The sequence below is a fragment of the Pseudorasbora parva genome, chromosome 5, assembly GCF_024679245.1.
Source record: "Pseudorasbora parva isolate DD20220531a chromosome 5, ASM2467924v1, whole genome shotgun sequence".
Taxonomy (NCBI): Eukaryota; Metazoa; Chordata; class Actinopteri; order Cypriniformes; family Gobionidae; genus Pseudorasbora; species Pseudorasbora parva.
This window is the reverse complement of record NC_090176.1, coordinates 44,817,633-44,832,190: the sequence shown is the minus strand read 5'-3', so window position 1 is coordinate 44,832,190 and position 14,558 is coordinate 44,817,633.

Sequence of the window (14,558 nt, the reverse complement as noted above, 5' to 3'; positions counted from 1 at the left end):
CAAGACTTATAAGCATTATGAATGATGTAACTAAATCATAAACAACAAATACAATTTGAGTCGTGATTTTAATACAACTTCACATTTTAAGTTGACTGAACTTAATTTTAAGGCATTACAAACACTGAAAAGGTGTTGACAAAAAAACGAACAAAAAAACCCCAGCACAAACAAACTGTATAGTTGGGCACACGTCATATGTGGGCAAGAGGTCTACATGCTTCAAAAGTCAAAAGTCTGGCCCACCCTAAACCCCGTAAACCCGAATAAGTTGGGTTAACTCCAAAATTTTGAGGTAATCATTACATTTCTTTCCAGCAGAACTATCAAGTTTGTAGTACTCATGCATATTAATTGCTCCTAACTTGAATTACTGAGTTTGCTAATTCATACATTTTGATAGCAATTAACAAAATATTTTTATTTTAAGTTGCAAATCAGATTAGTTATTTACTTCACTGTAAAAAGTTGCCAGAAAAGTTATATGAGAATTTTTTATGTTAAGAAAGAAGATTTTTATTTTTTACTCACACATTTTTATTGTTCTTAACTTGAAATATTGAGTACACTAATTTATACATTTAACTTAAAATGATCAGGTTCTTTCAACATAAATATTTTTTGCTAACTAATTCAGAAATAATTATAGCACTTACAGAATGACAAAACAATCCCTATAAGTTTCAGTTCAATTTCGTTTAGTCAAAATTAAAGAAAATAAGTTCATCCGCTTTATCCAAAGCGACTTACAAAAAAGGGGAGAGCAATAGAAGCAACGAAACAAACAAGGCCAACAACCTGTAAGAGCTGTAAGAAGTCTCAATTAATTAGCACAGTACACAATTTTTTTAAATTTTTCTTTATTTTATTTTTTATAGCCATCTACAACAAAAACTCACGTACGCAAAAAACCGAACACTGGATTTTGATAGCCATGATAACAACCCATTAGGACTAAGGCTGTTGCCCCAGCTGTTGTCATTAATGCAGATTCAGTGGCCCAATGGGTTGGTTTTGTATGGCATTCTAGCTAAACGCGCAGCAATAGCCATCTACAACAAAAACTCACGTACGCAAAATACAGAACACTGGATTTTGATAGCCATGATAACATATGCCTACATATGTCAGTACTTAAAAGAAACAGAAAAAAAAGTTCTAAATACTCATAACATTTCATTGAACTAATTTGTTTAATTTAAGTTTTTCTACTCAAAGCAATTAAATATTTTGAGCATTATGGTTTAAAGTGCAATGTGAGACGGTTGGGATATGTTTGATTATATGCATGAATTGATAAAAGGCAAGTCGTGTTGGATATAAAGCACCTGTCAAATGTATTACTGTAAATGTATTACATTATTATAGAGTGTTGGTAATTATGTAAAAGAGGTTGGCTCTGAAGCTCTGAAAAATCTGGAAAATTTTCAACAGGATTTGAAAAAGCAGCTTTATGACTATGAGTCAGGAGTTGCTGAGTGTGCTGAATGAAGGGGAGGTGACACTACACTGTGACAGACTTTAATCCTCTTCCGGCCCAGGGTCACGGAGAGTAATGGAGCGGAGCAGTATGGTCATTCCTCCACCGACAGAGAGAATTAATGCTGAACGCCTGGTTACAGCTCTGACTGACAGCCGCACGCTGGTCACACACAGGCGCGGGAACAGTCTTATTAACGGCACAGATGAGCACACCCTCTCACCTCACCAATAAGACTGCCAACACGCTGTCAATGCTCTCTGAACGAACACACACACACACACGTTTGTTTTTGTGACATATGAGGACATTCCATAGGTGTAATGGTTTTTATACAGTACAAACCATATTTTCTACATATTTTCTATTTTCTTTTTATACATCAAATAATTCTGAAGTTTCATATTAAACATTGTTTTCATGTTTTCAACATTGATGATAATGATAATAATAAAAACATTTCTTGAGCAGCAAATCAGCATATAAATAACAGAATGAGAATAAATTACATTTAAGATATATTCCAACAGAAAACTATAATTTTAAAATGTAATAATATTTCACAATAGTACTGTTTTTAATGCATTTTAAATAGAAAGAAAATACAGTGAGCCTAAGAGACTTCCTTCAAAAACATTTAAATCCCAAACTTTTGATATGGCAATAAATTGACAGACAGAGATAAAACAAGTTCAGCAAGTTTGCACATCCTCCAAGAAATATGATTAATGTTTTTGATATGGTAAGATGTTCCCCTCTTCTGGGGCACTGATAAAACACACAGGTGCTTGTGACCTGCTATTTGCATCAAAACAGAAAATCCCTAAGAAGCAGCAGTCTCAAAAACAGTGCACGGCAGATCCCATTTGTCATGTTCTCTCAAGTCAAAAACACTGTTGTATTTGTAGAAAGTGTATTCTTCCTGAAGGCCATCACATCATCGATTATCTGCTGTAAACTATTAATTTCATGGTGAGACCAGTGTTTACACTGAGAATATAATTTGGTTGTCTATATTAAGTTATATTCATGGATGAATGCAGCAATGGTCATCAATTCTGGGGATGTTTTTGAGAGCTCTGCTGTTACTCAAGGACAGATGTGAGGTGTCATACATAAAAAGTGCAGTTTAACATTTCAGAGGCTGAGGGTTTCGAGTGCTCAGTTGCTCAAGGATGACTTTGACAATAATTCATATTAATGATGAAAAAAAGTGTGAAAATATAAACAAAGAAGTACAAAAAAATCCATAAAACTAACCATTTTTTCGGTTTGCCCTATTGTTTGTAATTGTTGGGAGTCTTTTAACTGCTCTGAAATAACAGATTAAGCAGTTGGGGTTATTTGGGGGGTTTTATGAATGCATTGACAAGGGACCCCGTCCAAAGTTTTGCTTAGGGCCACCAGAAGTCTAGGACCGGCACTGGCTGTGCATCACATAACTAAGATATGCTTTCTTTTGCCTAAATATACTCACGTGTCATCTTTGCTTTTTTCGTTGTTGTTAATTTGCATTATTGTTCATTTAAGCCTGGACCGTCTAAACCTCCACCGCCCTTTTAAAGCATCGGCTCCCAACATACTCCTAATATATTTTTTGGTTCCCTTTTAAGTGATCGGTATAACCCCTTGAAGGGTTAGTTCACCCAAAAATGAAATGTTTATCTGCTTACCCTGCAGTGCATCCAACATGTAGGTGTGTTTGTTTCTTCAGTAGAACACAAATGAAGATTTTTAACTCCAACCGTTGATGTGTGCCAGTCATATAATGCATGTGAATGGGTAACAACTCTATGAGAGCAAAACAAAAAAACAAGAGAACATGCTTAAACAACATGCACACAAACCCTGCTGCTCGTGACGACACATTTACCCTTTTCCACCAAGGCAGTGCTGGTGCTAGCCAGAGTTTCAAATCGGTTCTTTGTCTTTCCACAGCCAAAGCACCAGCTTCGAGCCAGGAAAAGTGGTTCTTAAGTAGCACCAAAACATTGCTGGGCTAGTAGTAAGAACCGCTTGTGTCAGCGGCGTTACCTTGATCAACAAGACGATCAGAAGCTTGTGACCGCCATTTTTTAAATAGCAGCTAATCAAGCTTACAGTGCTCGATTGTAATTTCCGTCTATACAAATCATGGACACCTGCACGAATGCGTTGGATTTGCAGTGTTTTAACGCCGATGTAGGCTCATAAAGCCATGAGCCATTGAGGGAAGGCTCGTTCCAGATGCATTGTCGTGCTCTGTGCAGACCGATCGCGTATGATATCAGAGTAAATTATCGCGAGCGCAAACAGCTCCTTATGCTTTTGAATCACTCACGCTGTGTTTTGATATCATACGCGGATCGGTACACGCCATGCCGATGCATCTCGAAGACTGGTGTGTTTGTATTTCCCGCTGCCTCACTAGCGTTTTAGCAATGCTAAGCTAAAAAAGAAAGATGAGACATATACAGTGACGTAAGTTCTAGCTCTGTGGTGGCTCTCTAGCCTGTGGAAAGCCAAACCGGTTCTTAAAGGCTCTCAAGACGAACCAACTTAGAACTGACACTAGCACTGGCTCTGATAGCACCCGGTTCATTCTGGTGGAAAAGGGGTAAGTGATGTCTTAAGACACGAAGTAGAGGAGTAGAGGAGGTTACAATTAGAACATTCGGCCTGAATTATCCCAGCTTTCGTTTATTGATGGCATCACAGCAGATTCCACCGTAGTCTTTGCCTGTGTTGCATAGCAAGTATGTGAATGTAGGAGTAGGGGCATCAAGATTGGGATGTGATCCTTTGAGGTAGGGGTGTGTTTGTTTCGGTGATTTCAAATATCAACAACATTTACCAGAATTCGCTTACTGCACCTTTAAGGTTTCAGAAATTACATTTTGAAAATAAACCCTCCCTGAGATATGTTTACTGAAATAAAAAGCGTCAACAAGCCCCACTCTTATCTACATTATACAGTGAGGAAAAGCACATACACAGTGTAACAATATAGGCCTACTATTATAGTTGTAGCACATTTGCTGTTTTATGCTGTGATTTTCTATCACAAAATAGAATGAGAGTATGCGGAAGCTGCAACAGTTACACATTCACTGGTCAAATTCTGCAATCCTTTTTGACTTTCTGAAATCTGACAAGGGCGAAGACCCATTAGCTGCCATTCTAGCACCACACAGACAATTTAGATATTCAAATATGCCCTCGCTTTGTGGAAACTGTTTGCAATGAGAAGCTGAATAGGTAATGTGACATTAATCTCTCTCTCTCTCTCTCACTCTCTGCATTTGTCTCGTAACACACCTTTGCCAGAAAGAGGTGTGTGATGTCTCTTTGAGTCTACTGTGTGCCCTGGAAAGAAAGGGGCATCCGTGCCATTGAAACAGGAAGGTCAAAATGCTAATTTGCTCTCATTCTTCCTTCACGTCTCCCTCGCCCATCAATAGAGTCTGGGTCGATGTTTTTAATTATTCTGTCAGCGTCAAAGAATTCCTCGTCAGAATATCGTGGTGCCCGCGAAGGTCTGAGCTCTCAGATAAATGTTATCCCTTCCTGGGACGACGTCTCTTCTCTCTCTCAGTGTACTCTCAGGTCGTACCTCAAGAGTCATTTCTATAGATCAATATGCTTAGGGTTGGCAGAGGGAACAGGGCCAATTAACTCTCGGGACATTAGCTAAATGGTCGTGTGAAGTGAACGGACGTGTAGTGTTTTATTTGACATCCGGAAACAATGTAATCACAGGCCGGCTCAATCTAGGACACACAAACACCAACAGATTTCTATTGTGGGGCGAAAGCTCTTTCCTCAGCACCACCACGAAGAAAAAGGAAAGAGGAGAAAAACCAACAACAAAAAAAACAAAGCTTTTGGCTGGCAATGCCACAAGTCCACAATTTTAAAGCATAAAGTTTGCCAAAAGATCAAAATTTGCATGTAAATACACCACAACAATAACAACAAGTTAAGAACAAAAAGATTTTTTGAAGAAATGTAGAGGTGTTTTAGACTAGAAATCTAGACGCACCCTAGCGGCAGCAAATCTAATCTAAAGTCGAGAGTGTCATATAGCAACTCTAAATACACGTCTAAGCTGTAAAAGCCAAACTCTGGTCAGGCCAATCACATCGTGTATAGAGTCGGTGGGCGGGGCTTAACATAATGACGGCAGAGTTGCGTTTGCGTGCTACTAGTAAACACAGAAGCTGGCGAACGGCAGTCTTTCGAATCAGCTTTGATCGCGACTCTGGAAGACTTGGAGTTAAGCTTTTCTCTGAAAAAAGAACGGCACTGAAGTCATTTTTAAGAAGGGAAGATGTGTTTGAAGTTTTGCCGACCGGATACAGCGAATGTTTAATCTATCAACAAGCTCTGCTTCACCTTCGTTGCTCTGGTTGGTTGTAGCGCTATCCTATCGCGTGCAGAGGGAGTTTGAAAGACAGCCGTTTATCCCGCCCCTCGGCTTGAGCCCTGTCAATGGTGAGTTTCCAGACCAAACATCTTGATGTGGGTCTGGCTTGTCAGGTGTATACCTATCAAAAACTAATTTGCCACATGCTCAGTGTGTTGCATTGTGGTGGTTTGAGTGGTTTTAGCATAGAGTCACAACACATTTATCTATATTGCGCTTTACAATATACAGTTTGTTAAAGCAGGTTTACATTATTAAACAGAGGGGAAAAAAAGTGTTAACTTTAGGCCCGTTCACACCAAGAACGATGACTATAAAGTTTTTTGTTTGTTTTGTGTGTCTGTGTGTTAAACCATGTATAGTTGTGTTATATCTTTGCTCTTTTAACATCTGGGCCAGGGGACTACAGATGAAAAATAGCCTTTTGGCTAAGTCTGGCTTTTTTACTCATGCTTGTTCTTGGGTTTTTATGAAATTGCATTGTCCCTTTACAAATAAAGTAATCTTAATCTTAAAATAACTATACTGAAAATTATATTAGCATCCACACCAATGAACGATAACAGTCTCCATATTCTAAGTTCACATGCTTTTTTTTCCTTGTGTGAAATGTAGTAAAATTAAACAATTATTCAACGATTTCAGCTGTAAAACAACTCTACAGAGACAATAGTCCTTATTCAGTTCAGTTAAGATTAATGTTATTTTAATCCAGGCCAGTAACAAAGACAAGAAGAGGTGAGGATTTCTAGCAATCACAAAGATAATCCAAACGAGAAATTGATGGTAATAATCTGGAAATTTCTCTTTAAAAAAATCCTGTCGTCATTTATGGTCGACTATTTCGAGAAACTGCTTTATGAAACATTGAAACCTTTATGTATCGAATCTGTGTTTCGGAGCGTGTATCAAACTGCCAAAGTCAAGTGATTTCAGTAAACGATGCACTGTTACATTATAACTATCAAAATATTTCGAAATCAGGTGATCTCTGTGAACCCATGAATGTCATCATGCAGATTCACTGAGATCGCCCCCTAGCGGTGAACCATTAAACAAGTCTTTATGGGTTTAACCTGATCGCTGATCAGTTTTATACATTTGTACACATTTTAATTAGACATTAGTGTAATTAAAAGGGATAATAGTCTCGTAATGTTCTGTTTAGCCATCCATGGAACAATAAAAATAAGCCCTGGAAATTGATACAAGAACATATGCAGATATTTGATATTTAATCTTATAAGACAATTAGTTGTTTGCATTTGCGATGTTTTGTGCATTGAGTTTTAGTTGCATTTCCACTATTCTGATGAGTAGGGGTCCAGCTTGTGGCATTTCGAACACTTCAAAACAATGTGAATCATTTTGCGAAGCAGTTGGTTCAATTTCTTCGAAGCTTTGTTTCATCCATCACTAGAACTGAATTCTGGGGTAGGCAGGTATAGTCTCAGTCTCAGACGTCATGCCAACGGTCCATTGGCTGAATGTCTGATGCATATGGCACCCTTTTCTGCGAACACTTGAGGTTTGAAGTCGCCATCTGATTCTACAGGATGTCTGCGAGATGAGTGTGTTGCAGTCATGTTAACAATTTTGATGAGCGCTTACCAGGGTCCACTAAATGCTGGATCTTCACAAGGATGTGAAGTTTGCGGCTCCATTGTTGCAGTAAACTTGCACATCGTCCTTGAATTAATAGTTTTTAGATACATGCTGGTCTGTTATTGCAGGGACATCAAGTTTTCAAGCCCCTAAAAATGACAAAACAAACTTTGATTGGTTGCGCTATATGCCAGTCAAATGTCTTCTTGGGTGGTCCTCAACCAATGAAAGCTGCAATGGAGTCCAGACCTTCTGCCGTCAATCTGAATGTCTGGCTCAAGAGACTAGTAGGCAGGTAACCTTCATTGCCCGGGAAATGAAGCACGCATTTGAAGGAGACCTTCGAATTGGAACAGCCTTTGTTGTTGTGCCGCTGTTATACAGTCGGCCTTCGAATTGGGATACAGCTATAGACAAAGGAATACAAGTGGCTAATGAGGAACAAGTGTGTGTGTGTGTGTGTGTGTGTGTGTGTGTGTGTGTGTGTGTGTGTGTGTGTGTGTAAAGAATAATCATGGAGAATAACATGGGTAAATATGGAAACTAACAAGACAGCAATGGAAACAAAAGCAAACAGGAACTAGCACAGGAAATGACACTAGAAACACAAAGGCAATAGAATAACAAAATGAGAGTCCTTGAATACAGACACAGGGGAATCGTGACAATAACTGAGATAATGTTGCAAAGTAAATCAATTGTGACACAAAATTATTAAATTATCATAGTTCATTGCGAGTTTGCTAGCGAGTTTGCTAGTTCACCAAAAAATAAAAATTCTGGAGCTAAACGCCCTCCGTTCATCTTCGGAACACAGTTTAAGATATTTTATATTTAGGATATTTTACCGAGAGCTTTCTCTTCCTCCATTGAATGTATGTACGGAAGCCTATACTGTCCAAAAAGGGAATAAAAACATCATCACAGTAGTCCATATGTGACATCAGTTAGTTAGCTAGAATCTCTTGAAGCATCGAAAATACATTTTGGTCCAAAAATAACAAACACTACGACTTTATTCAGCATTGTCTTCTCTTCAGTGTTTTTTTTTTTAAACCTCAAACAAAGATTCAAACGGTTATGAACCAGTGAATCGATTCATCGATTCAGAATGCAGATCACCAATGTCACGTGATTTCAGCAGTTTGACACGTGATCCGAATCATGAATCAATATAGTACTATATACTAATATAGTATTGTATAGTTAAATTATTATTATTTTTTTTAATATTTTTACTTATTTAATCTAAATTGTACTCATTTTAATAATTTTTTTACCCCAATTTGAAAACCCCTAGGGTGTTAGAAATGCTCACATTAATAAACAGCACATACAATGATGAAATCAGCAACAATACATCAACAATAGCAATAACAACTGTAAAAGCAATGATAGAAACAACAAGTTATGATAAAAATGCTGATAACAACAACGGCAACAACCAATAACAACGATAACCACAAAAATTATAACAACAATATATTGTTTCAGCTCATCTTCATGCAACCACCAAAATATATATATATATATATATATATATATATATATATATATACACACACACACACACACACACACACACACACACACACACACACACACACACACACACACACACACACACACACACACACACACACACACAGAGAGAGTCAGAAAAGCATAGTGACATCTCTTCATCCAACCCTGCTTTCTTCTCAGGGGAGAGTGAATGTAAAGTTTAACCAACAACTTGGAATGGGGCCGAGATTCAGGGTCCAGGCCAAATTGAAGTGTGCTGGATTCAGATAAGTGTAATGTCCTGGGGTTTGCGGCCCGTCTCATAGCGCGGCACTTCTCTTTGCTCTCGGTGACAGCAGGTGTGGCGTTAGCGCGCGGAGAGACAAGGTCACCGGGATTCCAGGCTAATAAATGGTGTGAAGATGGAACGGGCCGGTGGAGAGCGAGGCTGTGGAGCGATTCGCCACATACATCAACTCCACTGAGCAGAAAATTGAAATGGAAATCTGGGCCTTGAATGAGTGCAGATCCCATTGTCCCCAGAATGCAATCTGATGATGTATGATATCTTTTAAGGCGACCGGTCCCCGCTCGCCGCTTCATTTTGAACCACAACTGGACAGGTGAGCTCATGTGAAACTTTGCAGGCTCGTCTGAGCGAGGTTCCCCAGACAGAGTATGATGACTCCTCAGTGAAAATTAGATATATCAGCACATTATGGATTTATGAAGATCAAGACGAATGTTTTCAGGGAGTAAACTTATTGCTGTATATGCAGAGAAATGCGATAAACACTTGAATTCAATAACTTTGATGAGAAAAGCAATAAAAGCATACATAAATCACAGATGCAACTGACACAGCAAATTTCAACAGCGAGACACAAGTGTATACCAGTGTGTAAACAACCACAACGAGGCCAGTGTAGCACGAGGCCCGAAATAAATAAATCATACCTGAGTTGTGAATGTGAGTTCGCAGTCTGTGTAGATGTGAAGTGTCTAGTCTGAGTGAAACGCTCATTTAGGACATTTAAAAACAGTGTGACCAGTGTAGTCTGATTCCCAAACAATGACTCTTTAAAGGCCCACTGAAGTGCCTTGAAATGCACAGCATTATTTAACGTGTTGATGTAATTTCCACTGAAAACAAGGCGGGGCATATCGAACAGCACCTACCATTAAAAAAAAAGCCTATAGCATTTTGAAAATCAGAAAATATGATGAGAAGCTGAAGTGCAGAGATGTCATCAAAATTACAGATCCATGTTGGCGGAAATGAGAGAATGTAAGTTTTGAACGCTTATATCTTCCAAATGCTAATTTTGTTTGTTTTTGTGCACACTAAGATAAGAGTGTAAGATTTACCCCCCATTCTTTCGGGGTAAATCAAGAAAAAGAGTATACACTGTATTAAGTGTATCCCCAAATTGATTTACACAAATTGAAAAAAGCGTTAGGTTGACAAAAAGCAGGTTGTGCCCTGCTCTCCCCTACTTAACCAGCCAGTGTTCAAAACGATCTCCTTATCTTAGCCCAATTCACAGCAGTAAGCTTGTAATAATGTAATATAATTTTAGTGGTACTGGTATCTTTCCACAAGAAATTTGAACATGTCTTTGCGTCATTATAGGAGTCCGACTAGTATCACATGTGAGGATGCTGCAGGTGGAGGATCATTTATAGCCTTTTATTAGCCTGACAAGCCAGACCCACATCAAGATGTTTGGTCTGGAAACTCACCATTGACAGGGCTCAAGCCGAGGGGCGGGATAAACGGCTGTCTTTCAAACTCCCTCTGCACGCGATAGGATAGCGGTACACCAACCAGAGCAATGAAGGTGAAACGGAGCTCGTTGATTCGCCGTATCTGGTCGGCAAAACTCTGAACACATCTTCCCTTCTTAAGAATGACTTCAGTGCCGTTCTTTGTTCTTTTCTAAGAGAAAAGCTCCAAGTCTTCTAAAGCTGATTCGAAATCACCGCCATTCACCAGCTTCTGTGTTTACTAGAATCACGCAAGCGCAACTCTGGCGTCATTATGTTAAGCCCCGCCCACCGACTCTATACACAATGTGATTGGCCCGTCAAGAGCTTGGCGTTTACAGCTCAGAAGTGTATTGAGAGTTGCTAGACGACACTCGCGGGCAGATTAGATTTGCTGCCGCTAGGGTGCGTCTAGATTTCTAGGCCACAGCAGCTGAACAAATTATAACAATAATAGTAATATGCACGGGTCGATGTGATAGCTAAGCGATCATTAGATTCAATCCCCAGTGGTGCAATGTATTGTAGTGCTTTTTATTTTCTGTGACAGTGGCAGACATGTTACTTACTTTTTCAGATTATATTTTCAAGTGAAAATTCTTACTTTGGTTATACTTCCAAGATAAGAATCTGTGATTCTGAAGTACAGTATCTACACCGGTGCGGTGACTGACAGCCACACGTACTCCTCAAAACATTAAATTCATCCACACTGGGTGGCCATGCTGATGCACAACCCACGTAAAAATGATTCCACAAAAAGCTGCAATTGCAGGTTTCAAACAGAGATGGCGACAAAGAGGCAAAATGTATGGACTGCAGCTTTAATGAACATCAAGCTATCTTATATCTTTAGTGATGTTTTTATGTCAAAATAGATATACTTGGAAGTTATTTTGCACAGGGAACTGGTTTTAAAGCAGAGGCTTTAACGATTTTCAGATAGCTTATGACAGATTTCATGAACAGACATGAAAGAGGATGGATGAAAGAAACATCTATAAGTAAGCTTTTCATCTTTTCGTCCATCACATATGCCGACACAAACACAAGGCCAGGGGAAAGCTCTCTGCTGGAAAATGATCTAACAAAACTGAGTCAGCAAAGGACAGAGTCCGTCCTGAGGAGAGGTGGTCAAGATGGACGAGACGGGGGCCAGAAACTCCCCAGCTAATAAACTTTCAGACAGGGCTGCTGCCATTTCAATCCAGAGGGTAGGTGAAGGTAATGACTCTTAGTTTTCAGTTCTAAATCAGTTTTGCTTTAGAAGACTCCTGGGGACGTAGCTTACACACAGCAAAAACACAAAAGTTCAGATTTATATTTTAACATATACCCGCCAGTGTTCAATTAAAATGTGCCAGTGTTCTATTAACAAGTTGCCAGCCAGCGTCAGCATTTTTGATAATTATAATTTGTTGTATGAATATCTGAACATCCAATATATCAAAAGAAAGAACTGACCCTCTGCTTTTAAACAATAACAACAAAAGTTTTATTCTAGCTTCATGCATTCCTTTTATATCAAAAATATATATTGGTCATAGACTACATCCAGATTGGATTCAGAATGATGACCAAACACAGATGGAGTAGATCAAGTCCATCAACACCCCTAATGCTTGCACAGTCCTATATCTCGTCCTGGAGCGACATTTCATTCAGTAACATTAGGCAGTTTTGATTTGTATGCCGTTTAATGTTGATGATCGCATTATTTTGCTTTCATATGAGATTGCTTGTTTCTGCATCATGAGATTCTGTAATCTTTCAGAAGATGTGTAATAGCGCCCCCTGGCATATACCAGTGAAAACTCAGAAACCTCAAAAATTCTGTGTTAAGCCGGGTGCACACTGTGCGATTTTAACAAATCCTAAAAGATTCCTCTGATCCTAGGCTAAAATCTGACGTCTTTGGTCGTTAGTTTGACTTGTTCACCGGCAGCCGATTAATGAGTGCTGCGATCAAATTTTACCTCAGACAAAATTCTGGAAGTGTCAGAAGATTTGGCACACAATCTTGCAGTGTGACTTCTCCTACGACGACAGTCAAATATCTCGGTTTTTCAAGACAAACTATGACCAAAACGAGAGCTAGAAATTTATTTGTAGTCAGCATTTCAGTCCCGCGTGTAATGCAGCTCACTGTCACCCAACGCGTCATTCATTGATGATAAAGCTCCGGGTGAGTTTTCTTGTGTGTGTCCATTTTTAGCGTGCCTTCACGATCGTGCAGTCTGACATTAATGCCAACTGAGATCTTACAGTGTGACATGGCTTACATCGGGGATCATGTTCGTACAGTCTGACAAGGGACATTCACAAAGGATTTTGAAAAATCGCACAGTGTGCAGGAAGAGGAAAAGAGTTAAAGGGTTAGTTCACCCCAAAATTTAAATTATGTTATAATTACTTACCAAACTTGTAAGACCTTCGTTCATCTTCGGAACACGAATTAAGATTTTTTTTATATTTCCGAGAGTTTCCTGAACCAGCCATAGGCAGAAACGCCATTGCAACTTTCAAGGCCTAGAAAGGTAGTAAAAACTTGGTTAAAATAGTCCTTGTGACTCCAGTGATTCAACCTTGATGGTACAAAGCGATGAGAACAATAGTTGTGTGCAAAAACGAAACAAAATTAACAACTTTATTTAAGAATTTCTTCTCAGTTCCAATGTTACTCCAGTGTAAAGCACAAGCGGGATCTACGTCAGAACAGCGACTCACCATTGGCCAACGCTGTTCACTTGAGTACAATGATTTGTGTGTGTGATGCTGACGCAGGAGCTAGCCAATAATGAGCTGCCATTCTGACATATAACTGTTATAATATATAACAGAAGTGCTGCACGTCAACCACGCAGGAATCTGAGACAGACGAGAAGAAATTGTAAAATAATTATTTTTGTTTTTGCACATAAAAAGTATTCTCGTCGCTTAACATTAAGGTTGAACCTCTGTAGTTTCTGGGCTTGGAAATTTGCAGTGGCGTGCCTGCCTATGGCTGGTTCAGAAAGCTTAGATTTCATCAATAAGATCTTCATTTGTGTCCCCAAGATGAATGAAGGTCTTACAGGTTTGGAACGACCTAAGGGTGAGTAATTAATGACAGAATTAAATTTTTTGGGTGATTTAAGACTTTAATTGACGTCAGGAATATGTTGATTTAAAAATCAGTTAAATAAAAAAATCTAGTACAGTATAGAATATATATTTTTAGGCAAAATATATTTTATTCTTATTTTCGGATGAAATGTGATCTGTTTCCTTGAGGTTTCCTGTAGATTTTTTACACAGAGACAGGACTGATGCAGCAGTGATGGCAGCAGGTGGAGGTGTTTAGAGGAGAATATCTCCATCTGTTGAGGAACATGGTGCTCCAGCTCCATTAAGCTGATCACTGAAGAAAATCAACAAGCCACCGCAGGGACAAGAAAACTAATGGCCAAGGTAACTTCATTATATATGACAAACTGGGGTTCTATCAGAGAAGTGGAATTATCTTAAATCCATATGTATTTTTTAATACAATAAACAGACAAAACTAATATTGCCCTAATTATTTCAATGACACACTTCACGCTATTGCATTACTTGTGTCTGTGATTACCGCTGCTTCAGGACATTAGTCTGGGTTCCCAAACTCCCATGACTGATCTAAGAACAACTGGAAGTGTCACGGAAAAAGATTTTTTGGAACTCATTTTATAAGACTGCTTTCCTCGTTAAACAAGCAAACTAAGCATCATTGTGTGACCACATCCCATCATATGCAGTTTTTATTATTATTGTACATAT